Consider the following 6760-nt stretch of genomic DNA (forward strand, 5'->3'; position numbering starts at 1 on the left):
TTTTTAGGTTTCGCAAAGGCTTTTGACAAGGTACCACACCAACGCTTATTACTTAAACTATCCTTTTTAAATTTGCACCCTAATATTCTAGACTGGATTAAAGAATTCTTATCTAACCGTTTTCAGTTTGTTTCTATTAACAATCAACTCAAGCACTCTCCTTATAACATCCGGCGTTCCGCAGGGATCTGTGCTCGGCCCGCTTTTATTTTTAATATATATTAACGATCTGGCGCCACAAGTATCGTGTAAAATTCGCATATTCGCCGACGACTGTGTAATTTATCGTACCGTTACTAACATTTCTGTTCAAGTGGCTCTTCAAAATGACCTCGACCGTGTCCATGAATGGTGTGACCTCTGGCTAATGACACTAAACGGTAAAAAATGCAAACTCGTCTCATTTCACCGTCAACGCAACCCCCTTGTTTTTTTCCTATACAGTTGCCAACTCATCTATAGAAAGCGTCCAATCGTTCCAGTACCTCGGTGCAACACTATGTAGCAATCGTTCTTGACGAACACACATTACCACAATCATATCATCTGCTAACAGATCTGTAGGATTCCTATAACGTCATCTGCGTCATGCACCGCAGCACGTGAAACTTCTAGCTTACAAAACCCTTATTAGACCTAAACTCGAGTACGCCAGTCCCATCTGGAATCCACACCAAATATACCTAACAAATGCACTCGAATCAGTTCAAAACCGCGCCATTCGCTTCGTTCATTCTGTATATTTACGAGGGGCGTTCAATATGATTTCCCCTGACCCACTTCCAGTGGACACAGAGCAACGAAACTATGCAGATTTATTAGTCCTTCTCTACATAGGTGCCACCCAAAGACACACATTTTTCCCGTCTTTTTATGCAACTCTAAACACTTCGCTTGTAGAAGTCGACTGATTGCTCCAAAAGCCACGTTGTGACTTCAGAAATCAGAGTCTCATCAACTGGAAAATGCTTGCCCTTCAAATATGACTGCACTGTTGGAAAGAGGGGGAAGTACGATGGTGCGAGGTCGGGTGAATAAGGCGGATGCTGTAGAATTTGAAAGCCGCAGCAGCGTGCTTCCATCTGGGCAACATGTGAGTTCTGAACTGGGGCGCTGTCTTGCAGAAGGCGGACACCTTTGGTGAGCATGCCACGTCTCTTGCTTTTGATGGCCTTCCGCAATTTCCGCAGCAGTGAGCCATAGTATGCCCCAGTAACCTGACACCCTTTGCTAGGAAATCCATCAAGACTACTCCGTGCTGGTCCCAAAAGACTGTGAGCATGACCTTGCCCGCCGAGGGCTGGGCGTGTGCCTTCTTTGGAGGCGATGAGTCCAAGTACTTCCATTGCATCGACTAGACTTCAGTCTCCGGATCATAGTGATGGGCCCAGCTTTCATCCTGTGTAATCAGTCTGTTGAAAAAGTCCTCCTGGTTTCCATGGCACATGGTCAAAAGAGCCTGGGAGCATTCGACTTGTTCCTGCTTTTGGAAAGGCGTGAGCAGCCGGGGAACCCAGTGAGCCGATAATTTACGCAGATGAAGTTGGTAATAAATTATTTTTTTCGCGGAACCCACACTAATCTTGACATTTTCGGCTAGGTGTCCAACGGTTACGGGGCCATTTTCTAAAATGGCGGCCTCCACTTGCTGCATGGTGTGTTCATCGATAGCGGAATGGGGTCGTGCTGCAATCGGAGCCGTTTCCACCGAAATCCGGCCACATTTGAATTGACGATGGCAGTTCTTCGCTACATCTTATGATGGGGAATCCTGCCCATAAACCTCTTTTATCTCATCGAACGTCTCCCTTGGAGTACAGCCTTTTAAGTACAGGAACTTGATGACTGCTCTGTATTCCACTGCATCTATTATCACACCTCACACCACTTCAGCACCTATAAAAGAAAGACTGTTATTACTTGAGAGTTCCACATTGGCACGTGACCTATAGTGACTTGAGTCATTACATATGCGCAGTTTCAGCATCCTGCAATAAATAGAAGTGAGTCAGGGGAAATCTTTATTGAACACCCCTCGTATATACGATCAGCGTCTCATCTCTAAAGAATAATTCCGGTCTCGAAAGCCTTGAAGCTCGCCGTCACGTCGCCTGCATGTGTTTGCTCCACAAGTTTTTCCATAGTACTCTGAATCAAACACATTACATTTCTCATCCGACCCGCATATCTCACCGCACTACACACCCGTTTCAGATCGCCCGGCCTCTATCGCGCACTGCAACTTTTTCAGGTTCCTTTTTTCCCCGCACCATTGTTGACTGGAATGCCCTCCCCGCCGATGTTGCCGCCATCACGTGCCCATCTTCATTCTTATCCTCTTTAACCACTTGTATCATACTGCAATGACATGTATTTATTATTGTTGAATATATTAACACACCCCTTATGTAACACCCCCTGAAGGGGGTCTTTAAGGTGAATAAAGTGAAGTGAAGTAACGCATCAGACTCAGGATAAACAGATAGAATTGTTACCGGAGAACCCACAATTATGTAAGATCGAAGCAAACAGCGGACAGCACGAACGAAGATAATCAAGTACAAAATCAACTGATAACCTATCAATTAACTCCGAAGGATGACGCTGTTCTCGAGAAAACGATTTCGGCACTATGAGTGCCCGCTTACGTAGTGCGCGCGTTAGCCGTAAACCTAACATGTTTTGGAGATTGAAAGGCCTTTTATGAATGGTGGTCAAGTCTCTCTTCAATCATTGCCTAAGCCAGCTACGCTGTAGGCAATCCAATTAACAGCTGAGTTACGACTTCGTTCTCATCGCAACATACACGTCGTGGGCGGTCTGCACGCCGAGTTCAATTTGGAAACTTTTTCGTGTAGTCTATTCCCAATCGCAAGCGGTGAATGACAGTCTCCGAAGTTCTGTTTAGGGACTGTTCGATTGTAAACAGGAACAAGTAATGAACAAGTAAGCATGATGTCGTAGCTAAAACCCGTATTATTTCGCAATGTAATCATACTTGTCAATTAAGCGCGCTTTCTTGCGGGTTCTTTTTTTTGTTCCTTCATCATCGTCATCAGCGTGACTACGCCCTCTGCAGCGCAAAGGCCTTTCCCATGTCTCTCCACTTAACCCTGTATTTGCCAAATGCAGCCATTGTATCCTCGCAAACTTCTTAATCTCATCCGCCCACCAAACTTTCTGCTGCACCGTGCTGCGCTTGCCTTCTCGTGGAATCCACTCCGTTACACTTAAGTACCAGTGGTTATCTTGCCTTCGCATTACATGCTCTGCCGAAACCAATTTCTTCCTCTTGATTTCTACCAGGATGCCACTAACCTCACTCACTCTGCCGGCTTCCGGTCTCTTAACGTTACACGTACCAATATTCATTCCATAACTCGCTGAGCTGTTCTTAACTGAAGCTGAACTCTTTTCCTTAGCCTCCAAGTTACTACCCCATAGGTGAGTACAGGTAAGATACAGTTTTTGTATACTTTTCTCTCGAGGGGTGTTGATAAACTGCCATTCATGATCTGAGAGAACCTGCCATATGTGCTCTACCCCTTTCTTATTATTCTAGTTATTTCCTTCTCTTGATCCGGATCAGCTGTCACTACCTAGCCTAAGTAAACATATTCCCTTAATACTTCCAACACCTCGCTACTAATTGCGAACTGCTACTCACCGTTTTCGACTGCTGAACATTACTTTGGTTTTCTGCATGTTAATTTTTGGGCCCACAGCACTGCTCTGTCTGTCTAATTTATTGATCATGCTTTGAAGTTCATCTCTTGTGTGACTTAGCAAGACAACGTGATCAGCGAATTGCAGATTTTTTTTTAGACTTTGCCCTTAATCCGACTCTCGATGATGGCCGGAAGAATGGTTGGTCACGTTTGGTAAGGGCCACCGAACGGACCCGGTTCTATTCGGACGTTTCATGCCTCGGAAAGGAAATAACAAAAAAAATTATCTCCAACACTGCCTCTGTGTTCGACTTGAAGAGCGTTAGCTACGGGAGCTTCAAGTGTTTAAATCGATGAGCTCGGCAATCCAAACATCCCATCTATGACACAAGCCGCGCCATCTACCGAAAGGATTTTGCACTACTACTGAGATTTCCAGCCACCTTCGCTATATAGAATAGATTTCCTTTTTATATCGTGTAATAAATTTTATAAACGTGTGCATCACAACACGACGGATCGTTTGACCCCATCCGGAACCCCACGCGGCAAAGGGTTCGACCATAATGGCCGCCTCAAGGTCCGCAGAATGCACAGTTCGGGGGCGGACAGGTCGTCCTTGCGAATCCCATGCATAATTTAAGCTTTATCTCAATCACGAATTTTATCCTCAGGAATATGCCAAGTCATTAGATACCACTTGGAAGATTCTGCGGCAAACAGGTGGTCCCCAAATTTTTGCAAATGGTGGTTTCAAAGAGGTCCCACTTTGATGGCCGCTGTACTGGCACGTGGCAGCGGTGGTGGCTCGGCTCGAGCCAGTCGGCAGGCCCGTGCACTTTCCTTTTCATCCTTCTCTCAGTCTAAACAACAACAACAACAACAACAAGTGCAGGCATCAATTGAGGCGCTACGCGCCCACTGTTGCTATGTGACTTAGTGTGCCCCTGTGTCCGCGTCCTTGACAAACGTCAGTAGTGAGAGCTAACGCTTGATGAATTTTTTTTTTTCAGTTTTCTGCTTTATTAGAGGCTTTCCACCACTGTAGGACAGTCAGCGACAAAACTGCGTGGAGCTGGTATTTGAGAAGCTCCAAGGCCTCAATCCTTAATATCCACTTAAAAGTGGCCATTTCTCAGGAGAAAAAGCCACGTGAGAACAATTTGCATTTATACTTTTGGAAAAAAGTCAATAATTTTATTTTTCTGTTAATTTTCTCTCCAATTCTTGAACAAATAGATGGTCGGCAGCCAGGCATTCAAATTCCTGGAGGCCGGATGCGCATTGTATGTACTGGTAGAATATATATTAATACCGAATGCAAAAATATATAAACTCACTGTGGTTTCTCGTCAAAGTTCTATGCTATATTTTTCCTTATGCTGTTTTGCAAAAAATGGCGTTTTTTGCTACGCATTTGGCAGAATATAAAATGCGTCATGTGACATGAATTAAATGCGCCAGCTGGTGTACGACCGAATCTGAGCGCGATTGCCTTCTGAAACCAACATATCATTAACTGTGGGGAGCAACAACATTCCTATCAGCGCAACCACTTCCCCCGACAATCCCTTGTTTCCACTGCACTATTCATCACTCGTTCACTCCAACTGCACGGGGTAAATCGACAGTATGGACATTTTGTCGGCTAACGGGGCAACTCGATGGTGGCAGAATATAGAACCTTTTCCGCGCGGAAACTTTCAGCGAGGGGTGAGGAAACTTCTAAGGGGAATAGCTGCTTCGCAGGAAGAATTAAATTGAAACCGACGTCCTTAGTAAAGAAACAGAAGTTGATAGGCCCTCAGCTTGAGCGGTTTCAAAATACCAGACAGAGGAAATAATTCAGCAATAAAAACTAGGTGTTGAGTACATTTAAGGTGTGATAAATGCAGTGGCTTATGACTCCATCGAAAGAGCACCAGCGCAGCTATTCAGAACTTTAATTGGCTTCATGCGACACATATTCATGTACCGGTGAGCGCATTCCATTTGTAACCTTTCTTTTAAATGCCCGTTATACTCCACTTACATGTGTCTATGAAATTTACTGCTTGTCTTCCACATTAGTACATTATCCCTCGACGTCAGGCGGGCCAATCAACTAGCAGTTGGACACCTGACATCTTTTTTCTCCTTACTTCGCGACCATTTTTGTTTGCAATAATCATAATAATGTGGGGACTATTGTGTGAAAGTTATATAACTCATTTCAAACAGTTTTCACAGTGTGTTGAAATAGCTTAGCAAATAAAGTATGCCCGTTTCTCTATAAGACGCCGTTCTGTCTCAATCACCATTTTTTACGCATTTTGCATATACTTACATTTAAGACAGTGACACCTAAGAAAAAAAAGTAATAAGTTAAGAAGCAATCAAAACTAGTGTGCTTAACGATTCTAGACGGAGAGTCTTCATACTACCCTTTAGACGTGTGAAAAGTGGTAATGGATTTTATTTTGCATATTTCTTATACGTAGTGCACATTAAATTGTCTAGTTTTCGTCCACCATTCACTGGGCCTGCAGAGCGTCCTAAAAACCTTTTTTTTTTTCAGATGCATCAAGGCATCTCTGATGAATTTCGGCTTTTTACGGCAGGAGGTAGAAACGAAAATGAAGATCAGAGTGAAACACGCGCCCTGCCCTGACGGCTTGCGCAGCTGGGCAGGAGGATTCACACTGTTCGTCGCCCCGAAAGAAGCCCGCCTGGAAGGCCGTCCTAAGGGTTCAAGACAGCTTCCATCCACATCCGATCGAGGGACTTCGCGGTGATGAGCGCGTTCGACTGCCTGGAGATCGATTAGCTGTGAGCCAGCCGGCTGCAAGGACAGTCCGCAGCCTAGAGCCTGCCCGGAGGAAGCTCATTGCTGCAGTACTCGGCGGCCCCAGGTGAGAAAATTTACTCACTGATACTGCTTTAATCTCCTTCGGCACATTTGCCCGTTAAGCCGCTGCTAGAATTTTATGCCTGAAGGCACCGAGAAGTACGCGATGCACAAGGCCGCAGGTATTCTTCAGCTAAATTTATTTAGACGCAACGTTTCTCTGCACTACCGAGCCCTACAAAAATGTAAGGGGCTTTAGTGGTTA

This window comes from Amblyomma mixtum, chromosome 3, assembly GCF_055824585.1.
Source record: "Amblyomma mixtum isolate Tamu chromosome 3, ASM5582458v1, whole genome shotgun sequence".
Lineage (NCBI taxonomy): Eukaryota > Metazoa > Arthropoda > Arachnida > Ixodida > Ixodidae > Amblyomma > Amblyomma mixtum.